Raw genomic sequence first — 21,879 nt, forward strand, 5'->3', positions numbered from 1 at the left:
GAAAGAGAAATACTATATTGTCTTTTTTATTTCCATAATAGTAAATGCTGATTACTGGAATTCTTGACTCTCTGCCTCTGTACAGCTTTCAACCACACACACACACTCAGGAAGACTTTCTCTTCCTGTGTCCCTTTCATGACCCTGTCTATCTTGCCTGAACATATTATATCGTAGTCACTGGAAAGAAGAGGACACAATGACCCCAGGATCTGCCTCTGATGCTCCAGTCCAGGTGTTTCTGCCAGGCCTGTGCATCCCCACTGGGATAGGGGCCTTGTCCCAGACATCTGGATCAGCTTTCTCCTGGGAAAGATACTACAGACCCCAAAGTTAACATGCCCCTGCCAACTGTCCATCTCTGCTGGCATCCAACCCCCACCACACACACACCAGCCACTAGCTGGCCTCCTTTTTCACATCTCAGAGATGGAAGGGGAAGTAGAGATACACAACACCAGGTACTCGCCATCTTCTCTGGCTCCTGAATATATATATATATATATTTTTTTTTTTTTTTTTGAGACAGGGTCTCATGTGGCTCAGGCTGGCCACGACTTCTTACATAACTGACAATGACCTTGAACTTGGGGTCTTCCTGTGTGCATCTCCCAACACTAGAATCACACACAGGGCATTCACCACCACACTCAGCCCTTTCTCTTCAAGACCTGGCACTCCATCATGGGCCACCATCCTTGGTCCTGTGGTATACCTTGAACCCCAGTTTAGAGGGCTGAGGCAGGAGGATCTGGAGTTGAAGACCAGACCAAAAGGCACTGACTTCGAAAGCCCGATAAGTTCAAGTTGAGACCCTGTCTAAAACTACAAAATGGAGCAAATATAGGATAGCACCCTCCAGTCACCCAGCCTTTGGGAAGTGAGGCTAGGAGGTCAGTTCAAGGACATCCTCCTTATCAAATCGGGAGGCCAGTCTGGACCACAAAGGACCCTTTTTTAAAAAACAAAACCATAATCTGAGCCTGGTGAATCTCTTGAGTCCAACCTGGTCTACCGAGGGAATGCCAGGGTAGCTAGGGCTACACAGAGAAACCCTGTATTGGAGACAAAACAAAAACAGGGCAGGCAAGACAGCCCCACTGTAGGAGTACATCCTGCTCTTACCAAGCCTCCCAGCACCTATGCGGGGTGGCCCACAACCGCCCCTGAAGTGAATGAATGGTCTCTGCCTGTCTACACACATACACGTAATTTAGAGGAATAAAAATAGATCTTTATATTTTCAAGACAGGGTTTCCCTGGGTAGCCTTGACTGTCCTGGAACTAGCTCTGTGACCAGGCTGGCCTCGAACCCACAGGATTAAAGGCATGTGCCATCACTGCCCAGACATACATACATTTGTTTGTTTGTTTGTTTTAAAGTTAAAAACCCTTAGATCAACTCCCAGCGGCAGGACAGTCAAAATCTCTGGGAATTTGAGGCCTGCCAAGGCTACCTAGTGAGACCCTGTGTCAAATCCCTTACTTAGATCAGGGCTTCAACCACCACCACCCAGGCCCAGCCACCCTGTGAGAGGCAGGGGGCGTAGCTCAGTAGAGGGGCACCTACATAACAAATGAAGCCTGGGTTCCATCCCCCACATTTCAAAACAGAAAACAAGGAATTTTTCTCCCTATTTATACTCGGCGCTGACTTCCAGGGCGATCTGGGAGCGGTCTTAGTCGGTCTTAGCCTCACAAGCCACCCTTTATCCGCTGCTGGAACCTGGCTTTGGTCTAGAGAGGGCCTTGGGTACCTGGCACCCTTATTCTGGGAGCAGCCACTGGCGCCTGTCTGTGGTCTAGAGCCGCCCCCACTCTGACTGACCTAAGGCAAACAGAGCAGAGCTCGCGGTTGGAGTCCCTGGGTGGGGCGGGCGCTGGGAAACCGGATCCGAAGCCTGTGAGCAACACAAAGCCGCACATTCCCTCGGCAGATAGATCCCTGCAATTCAGCGGGCCTGGGCTACAGAGACCCGGTCTCAAAACACGGGTTGGGAGAATGTAGCTCAGGAGGTCGAGTGCTTGCCTAGCACGCGGCAGGCCCTGGATTCCATCCCGGCAGAAAACGGGGCACAGTGGGTGGGACGCACCTATAATCCCAGTACCGGAGATGGCCGGGAGGATCAAGAGTGTGAGGACAGTTTGAGCCACGTGAGACCCTGTCTCAAAGCAAAATTCCAAAATTAAAAATAATAACGCCCACAAAAGTAATTAGTTAAGGGTACCTCCCCACCCCCAGCAGTCTTTTGTTTGAGACTCGGACCTGGATTACCCAGGCTGATCTCAAACACAGTCTGTTGCAGAGGATGGCCTTGAACTTTTGATCCTCTTGTTTCCACCTCCCAAGTGCTGGGGTCACAGGTGTCTCCACACCTGACTTCATCTAAGAATTTGCCCGTTTCCCCCTGGCCTGGCCTCATATCTCGCCCCCATCCCACTTCCTGGGTCCCGAACTTTGGGAGCTGCGGCCCAGCCGAGGTCAGACCTGCCCCCTGGCTTCCTGCGCTCCCAGATCGCCCCGGAACACCTTCCCGGATTCGTCTGCAGCGTCTTCCAGATGCTATTTATGCAAGCACTCAAGAATCTGTGCGCGCGCGCACGCCGCACTTTGGAAAGTGATTTGATTCAAAGCGCTCATTCTTTAATTAAACCTCATTTAACCGCCATCTGTCTCCGTTCAAAATGGCTTCGTGTTTTGCAACTCGAAATGAGAATTGTTGTTGGGTTTTGTAAACACATCCCCCGCCCCCACCCCCCAAAAAGAAAAATCACAAAACACTTTCCAAAGTAACAAATGAGGGCTGTGAATTGCTGCGCCGCGTTTCAAACGTTCTAATTGCCCGGGGATGTGTGTTGGTGGGTGTCTAATCATCCTATATACAAATTCTTTGTATAAAGATCTGGTATCAATGAAAAGATGGCGATTATAGAAGATGCCGGAATTATATCTGACTGAAAACAGTAATAAAGCAATCATCAGCCAGAAACAAGGCCAGGGTGAGGCGGGAGGGGAGAAGCGGAGTGGCGCTGCCCACACCTGCTCCCCACACCTGCTTCTCTGGAGGAGCCGCTCTCCCTGCCCAGGTGCATCCGGGGTACCAGGCAGATAAGGGTGGGCTTGTATTCTTGGGGACAGGAGCTTCCAAACGGTTACCACTGTAAAAATGTCTCTCTGTGTCGCATTCTCTGTCCCCTCTCTCTTTGTATATTTCTCTGTCTCTATCTTACCCCTAGCTCCCTCATAAATGCGCATGCGCGCGCGCACGCACGCACGCGCACACACACACACACACACACACACACACACACACACACACACACACACACACACACATTCCCTAGCCCAGTGTTGTAGAAGGCTGAACATAACAGCAGACATCTTTTTTTATATAATTTATTTAATTTTATTCTATGTGCATTGGTGTGAAGCTTTCCGATCCCCTGGAACAGGAGTTACAGACAGTTGTGAGCTGCCAAGTGGGTGCTGGGAATTGAACCTGGGTCCTCTGGAGGAGCAGCCAGTGCTCTTAACCACTGAGCCATCAATCCAGCCCAACAGCAGACATCTTTATCAGGGTAGCTTTGACAACTTACGAGTCAATCCAAGATGGAACTGATTGGTTCCAAGGACTGCCGATATTCATTCATATAAGGAGGGAGTGATGAGGTGTCTGGCCCCTCGCTTGGTCTCAGACAACTTCCTCCTGCACTTTCCAGACAACTGTGTGTAATTCTGCCCTGACTGTGGCTCTTTCGGTCTTGGGAAGCGTCAGGAGACTGTGGAAGGCTAACCGAAGCTGGGTCTCCACCAATGTGGCTGTGCCGAAGCTGTCAACCGCACCATCCTTGCTGGGGCGAGACATCAGTATTGTGGCTGCTTCCCCCCCCCCCCCCGCCTTCCCTCTCCCCCTCCACTCCCATCAGTACACCCTCATCTGTGGGTGAGTCCAATAAACTCATCAGCTCTCCACACCAGACCTGGGTTAGAATAGTACTTTGACTTGCCCGTACTGCGTAAGGAGGGGTTGACATGTCTCTACAACGAGTTCCCACAACACCCAAGCTGACCCCGGTTCCACGACCCTTCTGCTTCAGCCTCCTGAGTTGCTGGGATTAGAGACCTGTGCCGCCTCCTGGAGTCAAAGGCTTCTTACTAATGTCTGCTGAGCCCCAGGGAGTCAGGCTCTTACTGTATTCGATACTTTTCTCGGTGCTTCAACAAAAGACCCCGCAAAGGGAGCTGGAGAGATGGCTCAGAGGTTAAGAGCATTGCCTGCTCTTCCAAAGGTCCTGAGTTCAATTCCCAGCAACCACATGGTGGCTCACAACCATCTGTAATGGCATACAGACAGAATAGTGTATACATAATAAATAAATATTAAAAAAATTAAAAAAAAAAAAAGACCCCGCAAAAGCAACTGAAGGGAAGCTCTCCTTGGGCTCACAGTTTGAAGATGCACCCCATCCTGGAGGGGAACGGAACGTATGATGGGAGGAGCCTAAGGCAGCTGGTCACGTGGCATCCACAGGCGCACAGAGAGCAATGCTGGTGCTCCACTCAGTTTCGTTTTAATGCCATCTAGGACTCCAGCCCATTGGATGGGGTCCCAAGTTGGAGTAGGGCTTCCCGCCTGCACTAACCCAAGCCAGCCAGCTATGATGATTCTGTATCGCACCAAGCTGAGGAAACTAATCATCATACTTGCCTTCTAACTGGGTCAGGAAATGGAGGAAAAGGAAGGGGATCAGGAGCCCCCTCTTTTACTGTTAATTTTTATTTTGTGTGTGTAGGTGTTTTGCCTGCATCTATATCTGTGTGTCATGTATATGCGAAAACCACAAGAGGTCATCTGATCTGGAACTGGAGTTACAGGCAGTTGTGAGCTGCCATGTGGGTGCCGGGAATCAGAAGCAGGTCCTCTGAAAAGCAGCCAGTGCTCTTGACTGCTGGTCATTCTATCCTTTAAATACGTATTTATTTTTATTTATTATTTAATTAACTAAATTAATTTTTTATTGTCCATGTATGAGTGTCTTTACCTGCATGTATGTCTGTGCAATTCATGTGTTTCTGGTACCTGCATGAGCCAGAAGAGGGCGTCAGATCCCCTGGAATTGGAGTTACAGACAGTAGTGAACCGCCATATGGATGCTGAGTACCAAACCTAGGTCCTCTGAAGAAGCGGCAGGTGCTCTTCACCCTGTTCTGGGAGCCACTCCTCTCCCCCTCTTTTAAAGTAGCCACAGCATGACTCCATGAAAGGGAAATGGGTCTGAAGAAAATAATGTTCATGAGGGGAAACTGAGGCTTAGTGGCCAAGACCTTGATTGAAGTACAAGGTCAATAGAGAAACTGGACTGGGGTCAGAGCGGCAGAGGAGGAGGACCTTAGGACTCACTGATCTCATGGAAGTTGAGTTGTGGATTAAAACAAGACCCCAGGGAGCTGGAGAGATCGCTCAGAGGTTAAGAGCACTGAGCACTCTTCCAGAAGACCTGGGTTCAATTCCCAGCACCCACAAGGTAGCTCACAACTGTCTGTAATCCCAGTTCTAGGGGACCCAACCAACACCTTCACACAGACATACATGCAGGCAAAACACCAATGCACATAAATTTTTTAAAATATTAAAAAAGGGGGGCTGGAGAGATGGCTCAGAGGTTAAGAGCATTGCCTGCTCTTCCAAAGGTCCTGAGTTCAATTCCCAGCAACCACATGGTGGCTCACAACCATCTGTAATGAGGTCTGGTGCCCTCTTCTGGCATGTGGGCATACACACAGACAGAATATTGTATACATAATAAATAAATATTTTTTAAAACAACACCCAACACTTTGCTTGCACATTCGTGTCTATAATGCATTGAAAATAAAATATTTAAAAAACCCAAAACCCAAGACCCCAGGCTCCAGCTACTGTGGCATTTACTCACACTTACTTACTCTTGAGACTCCCTGGGTTTAATCCCCAGTACAAAGAAGGAAGGGAGGAATCCCAGCACTTTGGGGGACTGGGGCAGGGAGAGCACCACAACTTTGAGATCTGCCAGGGCTACATAGCTACATAGTGAAGTTTGAAGGCTAGTCTAGTCTGTAAAAAACAAACAAACAAAAAACGTAGACAGGCAGTGGTGGTGCACAGTGAATCTCTGAGTTCGAGACCACCCTGGTCTACAGAGTGAGTTCCAGGATAACCAGGACTGTTACATGGAGAAACCCAGTCTCAAACCACCTCCCCAAAAAGTTAATGCATAAATATATAAAAATTTAAAATCTGGGCATTGTAGCACATACCTGTAATTCCAGCATTCAGGCAGACGCCAGGAAGAGGAATGTAAAAGTTCAAGGCTTGGTTTACATTGTATCTTCCAGCACAAACAGAGCTGTTCAGTGAGAACCTAACTCATTAGAAAACAAACAAGCTGGGGCTAAAGGGATGGCTCAGCAGCTAAGACTAGATGGTGTTCCAGAGGACCTGAGTTCAATTCCCAGCACCCACATGGTGACTCACAATCATTGGTAACTCCAGTTCCAAGAGATCTGGTGTTCTCTTTTGGCCTCCACAGGCACCAGGCACGAATGTGGTGCACAGGTGTACTACATACAGGCAGACAACCATACATATAAAAATAAAACCTAATTAAAGAACTAAACAAACAAACAAACAAAAAACAAGCAGCCGGGCAGTGGTGGAGCACGCTGTTAATCCCAGCACTTGGGAGGCAGTGGCAGGCAGATCTCTAAGTTTGAGGCCAGCCTGTTCTAAAGAGCTAGTTCCAGGACAGGCTCCAAAGCTACAGAGAAACCCTGACTCAAAAAAAACAAAACAAAACACACACAACAACAACAAAATCCAAAGGCAAAACAGGATAATTTAAGTTAGAAAAACTGGCTAGAAACAAGGCTAGGCGTTTGTAAGTAAGAATAAGTCTCTGTGTATTTATCTGGGAGCTGGAGGGTCAGCCCCCCAAAAGTAAAAATCGCCCCAACTACACAATAGTTTAGAGTGCTCACTGACTCACTGACGACAGTACCACCCCCCCCATAGAGAAGCGCTAACAGCAGCGCCACCTGTTGGTGGCCTGTACCGGCCCTGCGCGGAGGCTGGCCCGGGATAGGCGCCAGACTTAAGGCCCTGTAGTGAATGAATCTGAATCGCTACGTGCGAGTGGAGGCGAGAGCCTGGAGAGATGGCCCAGAGAACAAGAGCACTTGCTCTTGTAGAGGACTTGAGTTCGATTGTCGGTTCACAGATACCCTCTCCAGGGGACCATCACCTTCTTCTGGCTCCTCCAACACCTCCACTCATGCACACATACACATCAGACATGTACACATGAACAAAAATAATTTTAAAGCAAGAAAAGAAAGAGGAAATAAAATTCTGTCTGTCTGAATGGTGGAGCTCTGTTAACAGGTCCGTGTGGCCCACAAGCCTGCAACTAACATACCAACTCGGGGATGAAGCCATTTTATGCCCTCCCAGGGCTTGGACCAGACATCGCTATGCAGTTGCTAAAGCTTCAAGCAGTGGCACATGATGGTCATCCCAGCCAGCACTGGAAAGGTGGATGCAGGAGACTGGGGATGAAAGACCAGCCTCGGGTACATATGGAGTTTGAGGCCAGCCTGGGCTACCCGAGACTTGTCTTAAAAAGCAAAACAAAAATAAATAAAACAAGGACTTCAATATAGGCCTATGCTACCAAGCCTGGATAACAAGTCATTCTCTTTAATTTTTATTTATTTGTTTGTTTGTTTATGTTTTTCGAGACAGGGTTTCTCGGTAGCTGTGGAGTCAGTTCTGGAACTAGCTCTGTAGACCAGGCTGGCCCTAAACTCTGCCTGCCTCTGCCTCCCAAGTGTGCCACCACTGCCCAGCCAAGTCATTCTTGGTATAAATTACAATCCACGTAAAATATCTGGAACATAATGATTTGGCCTGGGCATGGTGGCTCACGTCTATAATCACAGAACTCTGGAAGCGGGTAGATCTCTGTGAGTTGAGAGCCAGCCAAGACTATATAGTAAGACCCTGACTCAGAAACAAAATAAAAGCAGGACAATGGTGGTGCACACCTTTAATCCCAGCATTGGGGAGGCAGAGGTAGGCGGATCTCTGTAAGTTTAAGGCCAACCTGGTCTCTCAGGGTGAGTTCCAGGACAGTCAGAGATGCTACACAGAGAAACTGTGTCTCAAACAAAACAAGAAAACAAACAAAAAAATAATAAATGATTGGCTGTGGAGGTGCACACCTTTAATCCCAGCACTCACTACGCAGCAACGGGCAGATTTCTGAATTCAAGGCCGGCCTGGTCTACAGAGTGAGTTTCAGGATAGCCGGGGCTACACAGACAAACCTAGTGTCAATGCCACCCTGCTCAAAAACATTTAAATTAAAAATATCGAAATGGCTTATTGGATAGAGGTGATTGCTGCAGATTGTGGCAACAATCTGGGTCTGATCCCTGGGACCCACTGACTGCTCTTCCAGAGGACCTGGGTTCAATTCCCAGCACCCACATGGCAGCTTGCAGCTGTCTGTAACTCCAGTTCCAGAGAATCTGATATCATTAGACCAATGCACATGAAATAAAGCTAAAATAAAGCTTTAAAAAAAAAACACCTATGAGGGCTGGAGAGATGGCTCAGAGGTTAAGAACGCTGACTGCTCTTCCAGAGGTTCTGAGTTCAAGTCCCAGCAACCACATGGTGGCTCACAGCCATTTACAATGAAATCTGGTGCCCCCTTCAGGCATACATGGAGACAGAACACTGTGTACATAATAAATAAAATTTAAAGAAAAACAACCACCTATGAATGAGTACATGTGATAATTGTCTTTCTGGGTCTGGGTTACTTCACTCAAAATAATGTTATCTAGCTCCATCCATCCATTTGCCTCAAAATTCAAGCTGTTGATATTTTTTTCTGCTGTGTAGTACTCCATTGTGTAAATGTATCTCATTTTCCTTATCCATTCTTCGATCGAGGGGCATTTAGGTTGTTTCCAGGTTCTGGCTATGACAAACAAAGCTGCTATGAACATAGTTGAGCACATGTCCTTGTGGCACAATTGAGCATCCTTTGGATATATATCCAAAAGTGGTATTACTGGGTCTTGAGGAAGGTTGTTTCCTAATTTTCTGAGAAATCACCACACTGACATCCAATGGGGTTGTACCAGCTTGCATTCCCACCAGCAATGCAGAAGTGTTCCCTTTTCCCCACAACCTCTCTAGCATAAGTTGCCATCAGTGTTTTTGATCTTGGCCATTCTTACAGGTGTAAAATAGAATCTCAGAGTTGTTTTGATTTGCATTTCTCTGATGACTAAGGATGTTGAACATTTCTTAAGTGTCTTTCAGCCATTTTATATTCCTCTGTTGAGAGTTCACTGTTTAGGTCTGTACTCCATTTTTTTTTTATTGAATTGTTTGTTCTTTTGGTGTCCAATTTCTTGAGTTCTTTATATATTTTGGAGATCAGATCTCTGTCTGATATGGGGTTAGTGAAGATCTTTTCCCATTCTATAGGTTGTTGTTTTGTCTTGTTGACCGTGTCCTTTGCTTTACAGAAGCTTTTCAGTTTCAGGAGGTCCCATTTATTAATTGTTCTCTCAGTGTCTGTGCTGCTGGGGTTCTATTTAGGAAGTGGTTCCCTGTGCCAATGCGTTCAAGTGTACTTCCCACTTTCTCTTCTATAAGGCTCAGTGTGTTATGTTGAGGTCTTTTTTTTTTTTTTTTTTCGAGATAGGGTTTCTCTGTAGCTTTGGAGCCTGTCCTGGAACTAGCTCTTGTAGACCAGGCTGGTCTCGAACTCACAAAGATCCACCTGCCTCTGCCTCCCAAGTGCTGAGATTAAAGGCGTGTGCCACCACTGCCCGGCATGTTGAGGTCTTTGATCCATTTGGACTTGAGTTTTGTGCATGGTGATAGATATGGATCTATTTTCATTCTTCTACATGTTGATATCCAGTTATGCCAGCACCACTTGTTAAATATGCTTTCCTCTTTCCATTTGATATTTTTGCTTCTTTATCAAAATGTATTCAGTTCCATTGGTCCTCCTGTCTGTTCTTATGCCAGTACCCGGCTGTTTTCAGTACTGTAGCTCTGTAGTAGAGTTTGAAGTCAGGGATTGTGATGCCTCCAGAAGTTCTTTTATGTTCAGAATTGTTTTGGCTATCCTGTTTTTTTTTGTTGTTGTTGTTTTTTGTTTTTTGATTTTCCAAATGAAGTTGACTACTGTTCTTTCGAGGTCTTTGAAGAATTTTGCTGGGCATTGCATTGAATATGAGGATTGCTTTTGGTAAGATTACCATTTTTACTATGTTAATTCTGCCTGCCCAAGAGCGTGGGAGATCTTTCCACTTCACACACACACTTCTAATAAATAATTCTAATGAGGAGGTTGAGAAGGAGGAGGAGGGAGCCCCCCACCTCCAGTGCGGGGAAGAGGCAGAAGAAAGCAGCCAAATGGAATTCTGAAAAACATCCTCTTGTGGTCCCCCAGAGCCTTGCTTGGCCTCTCCAGATCACCTGACACCTTGTCTCTGAACCCTAAAGTGCCATGCCCTGTGCCCTGCTCCAGTCAAAGTGAAGCGGTCCAGGCACCTGCTGTGAGATGCGGAGTAAGGACCAAGGAAGTCACTCAGACAGTGGGCAGACAGGAAAGCCTGGCTGCAGAAGAGGAAATAGAACAGGGAGGCTGGAACGTAAGAGGACATTGTCACCCTAGTCCCAGGCTGCAGTGCAGCCCGCACAGGGGAGGTGGAGCCAAGATGGCTCTAAGGAGCCAAGATCTGTTGACTGAAAATAGAAGCCAAGTATATGGTCAGCTGCACTGCAGGTGTGGTATATAGGCCTTCATATGTGTGTGTGTGTGTGTGTGTATTCACATGTGCACACATGTGGGTGTGGAGGCCTTCCGTGGTGTCCTTCCTCAGGAGCCATCTCTCTTGTTTGTTATGTTTTCTTTTTGGATTTATGTTTACTATTTATTTGTGCATGTGTGTATGTGTCCATGCTCCTGAATATGCACTGGGGCCCAAACAGGTCGGAAGAGAGCTCTGGATCCCCTGCTGCTAGAGTTCCAGGCAGTTGTGAGCCATCTGGTGTGGCTTCTGGGAAAGGAACTGAGGCCCTCTACAAGAGCAGCAAGTGTTTTTAAGCCCTGACTCACCTTTCTAGCCCTTGGTAGAGTTTTTGGTGTCTTAGTGACCTGGGGCTGGCAAGTCAGCTCGGCTTGCTGGCCAAGGGAGTCCCAGGATCGCTACCACCTTCTCTTCCCCAGGAATCACAACCACATGACCGCTCTGCTCTTAGCTTTTGACATCGGTGCTGGGGATCAAAATCGGGTCCTCAAGATTGCAAGACAGCATTTACCGAGCTAACAAACCGAGCCACCTCCCAGCTCTTCTCTCTCTCTCTCTCTCTCTCTCTCTCTCTCTCTCTCTCTCTCTCTGTCTGTCTTTTTCTGAGACAGAGTCTCACTATATAGTTTTGGCTGTCCTGGAAGTTACTGTATAACCCAGGCTGGCCTTGAACACGTGTTGTTCTGGCCTAAGCTACTTGGAATACAGGCGTGCACCATTGTGCCTGGCTAGGTCATCTATCCAAGTATCAAGGTCCTTATGGATTTAATTTTTTTTAAAGATTTTTTTATTATGTATACAACATTCCTTCCATGTATGCCTGCATGCCAGAAGAGGGCACCAGATCTCATTATAGATGGCTGTGAGCCACCACGTGGTTGCTGGGAATTGAACTCAGGACCTCTGGAAGAGCAGTCGGTGCTCTTAACCTCTGAGCCATCTCTTCAGCCTGGTTTTGTTTATTTTTAATTTAAAAAATTATTTGTGGAGCCAGGTGGCGGTGGCACACACTTTTAATCCCAGCACTTGGGGGGCAGAGGCAGGCGGATCTCTGTGAGTTAGAGGCCAGCCTGGTCTACAGGAGAGCCAAAGACACACAGAGAAACCCTGTCTTGAAAAAACAACAACAAGATTATTTGCGGCGCTGGAGACAGGCTCAACAGTTAAGGACACTCACTACTCTTACTGAAGACTTAGGTTTGGTTCCCAGCATTTACATCCTAACTCCAGTTCCAGGGGCTCTGTGGCCTCTCCGGGGCCGGGAGAGGGGGGACACGGGACACGTCTAACAACTGAGGTAGGTGTCTTCTGTGGTGGTCTGAGTCAAAGGCATCTGTCCCTAGGAAAGCTCATGAGCCCAAAGTAGGAGTTTATACAGAATCTCCATGAGATGGCAGCAATTCTTCACATACGTGTGAAAGAATGAGCTTAACTCGAAATTTTAATTATTTTTACTGACAGCTAAGATAGGTTTTTATGTACTTCAACTTTACCTGCCTTGAAATAAAGTCTATAATTTAAAAATATTGAAATTGTACCAGGCATAGTAGTGTATGTCTGTAATCCTAGCATTTCAGAGGCAGAGAGTCAGAAGTTCGAAGCCAGCTAGGACTACACTTGCTGTCAGGCCTCATGAGCTGGCTTAGATCTCGGGGACCCACATGGTGGAAGGAAGGAACCAAGGTTCACGGGTTGTCCTCTGACCTCCACATGTGCACCATGGTACACGTAGACCCGCACACAAATACACAATTAGATGGTTTTAAAAAAATGGAGAATGGTTAAGGAAGACATGGCTGAGCAGTGGTGGCACACTCCTTTAGTACTATCACTTGGGAAGCAGAGACGGGCGACCTCTGTGAGTTCAAGGCCAGCCTAGACTACAGAGCAAGTTCCAGAACAACCAAGGCTGTTTGTTACACAGTGAAATGATGTGAGAGAGAGAGAGAGAGAGAGAGAGAGAGAGAGAGAGAGAGGAAAGATATGGCCACTGAGCTCTGACTCTTACGCAGGTGCAAACACACACACACACACACAGCACAAATCTCTGAGTTTGAGGCCAACTGGGTCTACAGAGTGAGTTCCAGGACAGCCAGGTTAAAACAGAAACCGTGTCTCAATACGAAAAAGGAAAAAGAAAAGAAAGAAAATAGCGCTGGGTGGTGGTGGTGCACGCCTTTAATCCCAGCACTTGGGAGGCAGGGTTAGGCAGATCTTTGTGAGTTCAAGGCCAGCCTGGTCTACAAGAGCTAATTCCAGGACAGCCAAGGGTACACAGAGCGGAAAGAAAAAGAAATAAACAGGGCAGCATGCCGGAGAAAGGAAAACAGGGGACAAACCCCATCAGTTCCAAAGCGTGAAACACTCCCACTTGATAAAAATCATCCGCAGCTTGCTTTGTTGTATTCAACGGGGCAACAAATGCTGCTTTCCAGTAGTCGTGTTAGGAACTGACTTTTTAATTTAGAAATGACCTGGGAAATCCAGGCGGTGGTGGCGCACATCGTTAATCCTAGCACTTGGGAGGCAGAAGTAGCTGGACCTGAGTTCGAGGCCAGCCTGTTCTGTAGAGTGAGTTCCAGGACTCTGCCTCCCAAGTGTGTAATGGAAGGCGTGCTTCACCAATGTCCAGCCAGTTTTTCTTTCTACATTCATTTATGTATCAGGCGAAAATCATTATTCAACATGGCATGTATTTTTGCGTGTGCACTTGCATGCCGTTGTGGCTGTGCATGTCACATGCATGTGGAGGCCAGAACTGGATCCCTCTTCCCACCATGTGGGCTCCAGGGGCTGGACCTAAGGTCACCAGGCTTGGCAGCAAGTGCCTTTACCCACTGAGCCATATCTCCCACTCCTGTGTCTATTCTCTCCAGTTTGATACTCGACTCAGCTTACACTGGGAGGAAACCAATCAACAAATGGCCAGCCTTACCTGACTGTGACAGAGAACAGGACACAGAGTGGGCGGTCCTGACACAAGAGAAGGGCTTCTGCCTGGGAGGCCAGGGCTGGGAGGATTAAGCACCTCAAGCCCCCCCATATCCCTCCCCTCTTCTGTCTAGCTAAGGTCGTAGCCTTAATTCTCTAAGCAATTTTGTTTTGCAACAAGGGCTCCTAGAGCCTGGAATGACCTTAAACTTCTGATCCTCCTGCATCCATCTCCTGAGTGCTGGGATGACAGACTTGTACAAGCAAGCCTAGCTCTGTTTCTGTGTGTCTGTGTGTGTGTGTGTGTGTGTGTGTGTGTGTGTGTATGCGCACGCGCAAGCACTTGGAAAAGTGAAGGTCAAAGGAGTCAGTTGCAAGAGTCAGTTTTTTCCTACGGTGGGCTCTAAGGCTCAAACTCATATTCTCAGGCTTTTACAGCAAGCACCTTCACTGGGTGAACCCTCTCACCTGCTTGGGATTGCTGTTTGAGATCAGATCACACTGTGTGTAGCCCAAACTAGTCTGGAACTCTCTGTGTAGCCCAGGCTAGTCTGGAACTCACTGTGTAGCCCAGGCTAGGACTGGCCTTAAACACACACAATCCTCTTGCTTGAAACTCGGCTGTTAGGTTTCATTAAGATTCTATAGTAGCCAGGGGGTGGCACACCTTTACTCCCAGTATTTGGGAGGCGGCTGGGGAGTGGGGGTGGATGATCTCTATGAGATCAAGGTCAGTCTGGTCTACAGCCAAAGTTACACTTAGAAACCCTGTCTCAAAAAAACCATAATGGGAAAAGATCCCATGGTAAATTTACATTTTTTAAAATTATGTTCATTTACAGGGAGAGGTCCACATTCACTGGTATGGAGGCCAGAGGGCAACCTGTAGGAGTCACTCTCATGTGGGGCTTGAACTCAGGTCCTGGGGCTTGAATTCGGGTCCTCGGCCTTGACTGCGAGCACTTTCACCAGGCGAACCATCTCACTGGCCCCACGGCAGCACTTTAACCGCCCTCTGCGGGATGATTCGGCATTGAAAGTGTTTGCTGGCGACTTGCAATTTATTAGGTCTTTCTTTAATTGAATATAATTATGACTCTCCCTACCCCCTACCCTGAGATTCATGCCCCTCTGACTGAACTCAGCGAAGTCAGTCCTCAAATACGTGACTGTTTCCTCCCACGTCCCTTTGGGGTCTCTTCCCTAAAATGCTGCCTAAATACGATTACATTCAGGGTAGTTGGTGTTTTACTTCATTGTTATTGCTCTTGTTGTTCTTTTGTTTTCCAGACAGGGTTTCTCTGGCTGTCCTGGAATTCACTCTGTAGACCAGGCTGGCCTTGAACTCAAAGATCTGCCTGCCTCTGCCTCCTGAGTGCTGGGATGAAGGTATGCGCCGTGACTCCCAGGCCACTTAACTGCTCTTACAGAGGACCTAGGTTTAGTCTAGCACCTGCACGACTGCTCACAGCCATCTGTAACTCTAGTTCCAGGTGCTCTGGTGGCCTCTTCCGTCCCCTGAGGACACCAGGCATGCGTGTGGTGCACAGACATACATGCAGGCAAACATTCTTATACATTTTGAAAAAAAAAAAAAAATAAATATAAAAAGTCAGGTGAGGGCCTTGCTGCCAAGTCTGACTGGAATCACATTCCCGGGATTTAAATGGTGGAAAGAGAGAACCAACTCCTCAAAATCATCCTCTGATACCACACACACAAACACACACATCTCTGTGAGTGCGAGGCCAGCCTGGCCTACAAAAGCTAGTTCCAGGAGAGGCTCCAAAGCTACAAAGAAACCCTGTCTCAAAAAACCACACACAAAAAAGACATAGACACACACACTCAGATACACAGTCACACCCTTACACATACACACTCATATGCACACTCACACAATGTAATTTTTTAAATAGTTTACTTATTTTATTTTATGTACATTGATGTTTTTCCTGCATGTATGTCTATGTAAGGGTATTCGGTCCCCTGGAACTGGAGCTACAGACAGTTGTGAGGTGCCATATGAGTGCTGGGACTTGAACCTGGGTCCTCTGGAAGAGCAGCTAGTATTCTTAACCGCTGAGCCATCTCTCCAACCCCCACAATGAAATTTCTTAAAATCAAAACAAACAAAAGACTCTCTGTTTGAACTGGTGTGTACCCACAAAGAGGTTTCTCACAACACAATGTCAAGCTGAAACCGGACACGAAACCAGACATAAAAGAACACAGCGGGGAGCTGGGTGGGTCTTAGCAGCGTGCCTGCCGAGCACACAAGCTTGAGGTTCATCCCCAGCACTGCACAGCAAAACAAAGAAAGACCAGCATTTTGGAGATCAAAACCTTGGTGCAGGTGTGGGAGGAGGCCCCAGGGCTCAATGCTGGGGCCTGGGAAAACTCACAAAGAAGATTCTGGTTCTGCCAGTTTACCTAAGAGGGGTTTGTCTCAGCCCGCCTCTGTAATGCTATCCTTGCCTCCCATGCCAAGTTGGCAAAGGGTCAAAAAAGGTTAGTTAGATCTGGAAGGAACCAGAGAGCAGGTGCCCTTGGGAACAGCAATAGAAGTCAGCAAAAGGAACTATACATCGCACCTTCCATGTTGGAGACCACTCTGGTTTTTGCCTCCTCCTCCTCCTCCTCCTCCTCCTCCTCCTCCTCCTCCTCCTCCTCCTCCTTCTGTTTGTTAGTTTGGTTTTAGTTTTTTGAGACAAGGTTTCTCTATGTAGCCTTGGCTGGCCTAGAACACACAGATATTCTCCTGCCACTGCCTCTGGAGTGCTGGGATTAAAGGTGTGCACCATCAGGTTAGCCCCCCCCCTTTTTTTGAAGATAGGATCTCATGTAGCCCAGGCTGGTCTTAAACTCAAACTTGCTATGTAGCCAGAGAAGACTTTAAATTTCTGAGCCTCCTACCTCTACTTCCTGAGTCCTGGCATTGTTGGCATGCATCACTACATCTGGTTTTTGCAGTGCTGGGATTTGAACTCAGTACTTCCTCCATGGTAGGCGAATACTCTATCTATATGCCCAGACCCCATTGTGTTCTTGTTCTAGACATTTGAAAATGGTTTTTACTCAAAAGCTAACCAATCAAGGAATGTCTGTCTAAAATAAAACAAACTAACAAACTAACAAAAATAGGAATACCTGTTGGGCAGTAGTGGTGGATGCCTTTAATCCCAACACTCGGGAGGCAGAGGCAGACAGATCTCTGAGTTCGAGGTCAGCCTGATTTATAGAGTTCCTGGACAACTAGGACTGTTTCACAGAGAAACTCTGTCTTGAAAGATGAAACAAAACAAAACAGCAACAACAACAAAACCAAAACAGGGACATCTAGGGACAGTGAGCTGGCTCAATAGGTTAAGGTGCTTGCTGCCAAGCCTGAAGATCTCAGTTCAATCCCTGGGACTCACACGGTAGAAGGAAAGAACTAACGCTTCCAAGGTGTCCTCTGACCTCCACACACAAGCTGTGGCATGTGTATGGCCTCACACGTTAAATATATACATGTAGTAATAAAACACACACACATATGCGTGCGCGCGCATGCACACACACACACACACACACACACACACACACGGCACCTCATCATCTCACTTTAAACCTAAAGTCACAGAGATGAGTGAGTAAAGTGGCTTTCTCTCCGCTTCGTTTTCTTCTTTCTGAAACACAGTTTTCCACGTAGCTCAGGCTGGCCTCCAGCTTGCACCAGTCTTTCCCTTCCTGGCGTTGGTGCACCTCCATACCTGACTACTACTGACTCTCAGTTCTTGCAACATCTGTGTCCAAAACCCCCAAAGGTACCCCATGTTCCTATTACATGGTCTTGTGTCCCAGGAACAGCAAAACCTCATTAAGATCTCATCCGGTGATGAAATCACCCCCAAGAAGAAGAAGTCGCTGCGTGGGAACATGCTTGTCCCCTCGAGCCATAGAGACATCTTCAAAAACCTTGCAGAATGAGAGCTGAGACAACAATCATGAAGACCTCACCTGGCCCATGACTGCCTAATCACACATGGCTCTCGCCCCATTCTTCCTCTGGTTAAATCTAAAGCTTATCTCGGTAGCCCAAAAATGGATCTGGGGGCCACTGGCCCTTTTGCCTATACTTTCCAATATGGAATCTCTTTTCTCTGATTTTCACAAATTTTCCTTTTCGTTTTCCTCTGTTTTTTTCCTTTCTCTCGTGTGTGTGTGTGGTGTGTGTGTGTATGTGTGTGCGCGCGCGCGCACAAGTATCACCGTGCTTAAGTGGCGCTCAGAGGACAACACGCAGGACTTGGTTCTCTCCTTCTACCCTGTGGGTCCCAGGGATTGAACATAAACTGTCCGTCCTGATGGCAAGCTCCTTTACTCACTGAGCCAACCTGACGGTTCTTGTTTTGATTTTTGAGCCAGGGTTTCCTGTAGCCCAGGTTAGCCTAGAACTTATGGCTAAGGCTTACCCTTGAATTTTTTTTAAAAGGTTTATTTAATATACATTGGGGTTTTGGCTGAATGTATGTCTGTGTGAGGGTGTCTGATCCCCTGGAACTGGAGTTACAGATAGTTGTGAACTGCCATATGGGTGCTAGGAATTGAACCTGGGTCCTTTGGAAGAACAGCAAATGCTCCCAGCTGCTGAGTTATCTCTCCAGCTCTGACCCTCGAATCTTTTTTAATATAATTAATTTAATTTTATATGCACTGGTGTAAGAGTGTCAGATTCCCTGGAACTGAGTTACAGATTAGTGTGAGCTGCCGTATGGGTGCTGGGAATTGGGCCCAGGTCCTGTGGAAGGGCAACCAGTGCTCTAACCACTGAGCCATCTCTCAAACCCAACTCTTGGATTTTTAATCATCCTGCTACTACCTCCCTGAGTGCTGGGACTATAGGCATGAGCTGCCTCTCTCCATTTATGTGTTGCTGAGACTGGAACCCAAGATATTGTATGAGTTAGGCAAGTACTTTGACATTTTGTTTTCTTTCGGTAGATTCTTATGTAGCATAGGTTGGTCTTGAACACCTAATCAGTCTGTCTTCAACTCCTAAATACTGGGATTACAGATGTGTGACTTACTTGTCTCTGTAATAAGCATATTGGGACAAGTAGTCAAGCCTAATATATCAGAAATGAGACTTCAGTCCTAAAACTACAGCTGCATTCTGTCTTTCTTTCTGTCTGTCTCTTTTTCAGATAGGGTTTTGGTTTTTGTTTTCAAGACAGAGTTTCTCTGTAGTTTTGGGGACTGTCCTGGAACTAGCTCTTGTAGACCAGGCTAGACTCGAACTCACAGAGATCCATCCGCCTGCCTCTGCCTCCCGAGTGCTGGGATTAAAGGCGTGTGCCACCATTGCCTAGCTGAGAAAGGGTTTCTCTATGTAGCCCTGGATGTCCTGGAACTCACTATGTATACCAGGCTAGCCTCTGACTTGGAGATCTGCCTGCCTCTGCCTCTCCAGTGCTGGGATCGAAGGTGTGCACCACCACTGCCCAGTTCCAGGTACATTCTTATGCTCTGTAAACTTAACTCTTGGGTAGAAGTCATGACTAGCTGCCCTGCTGGTGGCAGAGCCAGCATGGGGACAACTGTAAGCAGCAACCTGGGCTTCCTGGACTGCTAAGGGACACCTGCAATTGGGACCTGACCTGACACTACTTTATGGACTGTCCCTGAGTTTTATATCATTCTTATGGTGGGACAACAGGAATCTAGGTGGGACACCTCAGGCTGGTCACTCTTTCGGCTTCCCTGTTCTTTCCTTGCTATGCGATTGAACTGGATAATTTGACTTAATAAGCCAGGGCTGGAGTTGTAGCTCAGCTGGTAGAACACTGAGCAAGCATGCGTGAAGCCCTGGGTTCAAGTACCAGCACTGCATAAACCTGGTGTGGTGGTGCACGCCTGTCACGCTAACACCAAGAGGTGTAGAGACAGGAGGATGGGAAATTCAAAGTCGGGGTTACATAGGAAGATTGAGGACATACTAGGCTATGCGAGACTCTGTAATGGATTGCTAATTATCAATTTGATGAAATCTGGAATCACCTGGGAAATTCTAGAGTCACCTAGAAAATGTGTCTCCGGGCATGCCTGTAGGGCATCATCTTGATTTAATATAATCATCCTGATTATATTAAAGGGTCTCACTGCGTAGCCCTGTCTGAGCTTGGAACTCTCACTATGGAGCTCTCCGGCCTGTGCTTCTGGACTTCTGTGATGAATTCACGCACCCACAAGGGAAGAGCCATTTTACCGGTGGGCGGGAGCAGAAGAGGAGCAAGATTACTGGGTAGCAGCATCAGTCTCTCTTTGTTTCCTGCTTATAGATGTGCTGGGATTACTGCTTCAAGATTCTCGTCTCTTCACTTCTGCACCATGCACATCTGTTTGTATGAGAGTGTCGGATCCCCAAGAACTGGAGTTACAGACATCTGTGGGCTGCCTTGTGGATGCTGGGAATTGAACCTGGGTCCTCTGGAAGAGCAGCCATTGCTCTTAACCACTGTGCCATCTCTCCAGCTCAACGGTGTTTTTTTTTTTTTTCTTCTTCTTCTTTTAAGATTTGCTTGTTTTATTTTATGTGCATACGTGTTTTGTCTCCGAGTGTGTATGTACACCACATGCATGCCTGGTGCCTTGCCTGCAGAATCCAGAGGAGGGCACCAGACCCCCTGGAACTGGAGTTACAGATGTTTGTGAGCTCCATGTGGGTGCTGGAAAGCAACTCCAGTCCTCTGGAAGAGCAGTAAGTGCTCTTAACCGTCCCGAGTTTGCCAGTTTTAAACAGTCAGACAGCTGGGTGCATGTGGTGACTCACACCTTTAATCCCAGCACTTGAGGGACAGAAGCAGGTGGATCTCTGAGTTTGAGGCTAGCCTGGTCTACAGAGTGAGTTCCAGGACAGTTAGGGCTTCATAGAGAAACCCTATCTTGAAAAGGAAAAACCAGCATTTGGGAGTCAGAAACATGCAGATCTCTACAAGTTTGAGGTTAGCCTGGTCTTCATAGCAAGTTCCATATGAGCCAGGGCTATCTAGTGAGACGGCGCTGGTGGTTTTTTGTCAACTTTCCACAAACAGACAAATCTGAGAAGGAAGAATCCCAGTTAAGGAATTGCCTTCTGCGGGTTCCCTAGAGACAAGTTTGTGTGGGGCATTTTCTTGATTCATGACTGACGTGGGAGTGTCCAGTTCCTGTGGGTAGTGCCATCTCTAAGCGTGTGGTTATAGGTGATATAAGAAAACAGCCTGAGGGGGCTGGAGTGGGCTCAGTGGTTAAGAGCACTGACTGTTCTTCCAGAGGATCTGAGTTCAATTCCTAGCACCCACATGGCGGCTAACAACTGTCTGTAACTCCAAGATCAGACAAACATGCCAGCAAAAAATAAGAAAGAAAGCAGCCTGAACCAGGTGGTGGTGGTGGTGCACAACTTTAATTCCAGCACTTGGGAGCCAGAGGCTGGCAGATCTCTGTGAGTTCAAGCACAGCCTGGTCTATAGAGCGAGTTCCAGGACAGTCAGGGCTGTTAAACGGAGAAACCCTGTCTCGAAACACCACCCACCCCAAAAAAGGAGAAAAGCAAGCCATGAGGAGCAAACCAGAAAGCAGGTTTCCTCGATGGACTCAGCTTCAGTTCCTGCCTCCAGGTTCTCGCTATGAGCTGTGAGTTCCTGCCCTGACCTTCTCTCTCCACCATGACCTGTGATCAGAATGCGGAAGTCAAATCAACACTTTCCTCCCCAAATCACTTTTGATAATGATCTTTATCATAGCAGTAGAAAACATCCTAAGACAAAGACATTTTTTTGGGGGGTGGGGTGGGGGGGAGGCAGCTTAGTTGGCCTGTCTGAGTGGGTGATGTAATACTGCCTAGAAATGGAGGCTGGAATGACAGGCATCTTAACCAGCATGTCTGCCACAAACTTCTTGGCTGGCCCCAAAGGGCCATTGTGATCCAGGCCAGAGTCCTTCCCCAGCCTGACCTGCACCTGGTCCTGCAGGGGGACGAATTCGTAGCGACTTTATGAGTCACAGCTCTGAGTCAGCTCCAGCCGCCACTTGCTGTTTCC

Source organism: Alexandromys fortis, unplaced genomic scaffold (genome assembly GCF_014885135.2).
Source record: "Alexandromys fortis isolate MF-2015 unplaced genomic scaffold, M_Fortis_MF-2015_v1.1 scaffold_151, whole genome shotgun sequence".
Lineage (NCBI taxonomy): Eukaryota > Metazoa > Chordata > Mammalia > Rodentia > Cricetidae > Alexandromys > Alexandromys fortis.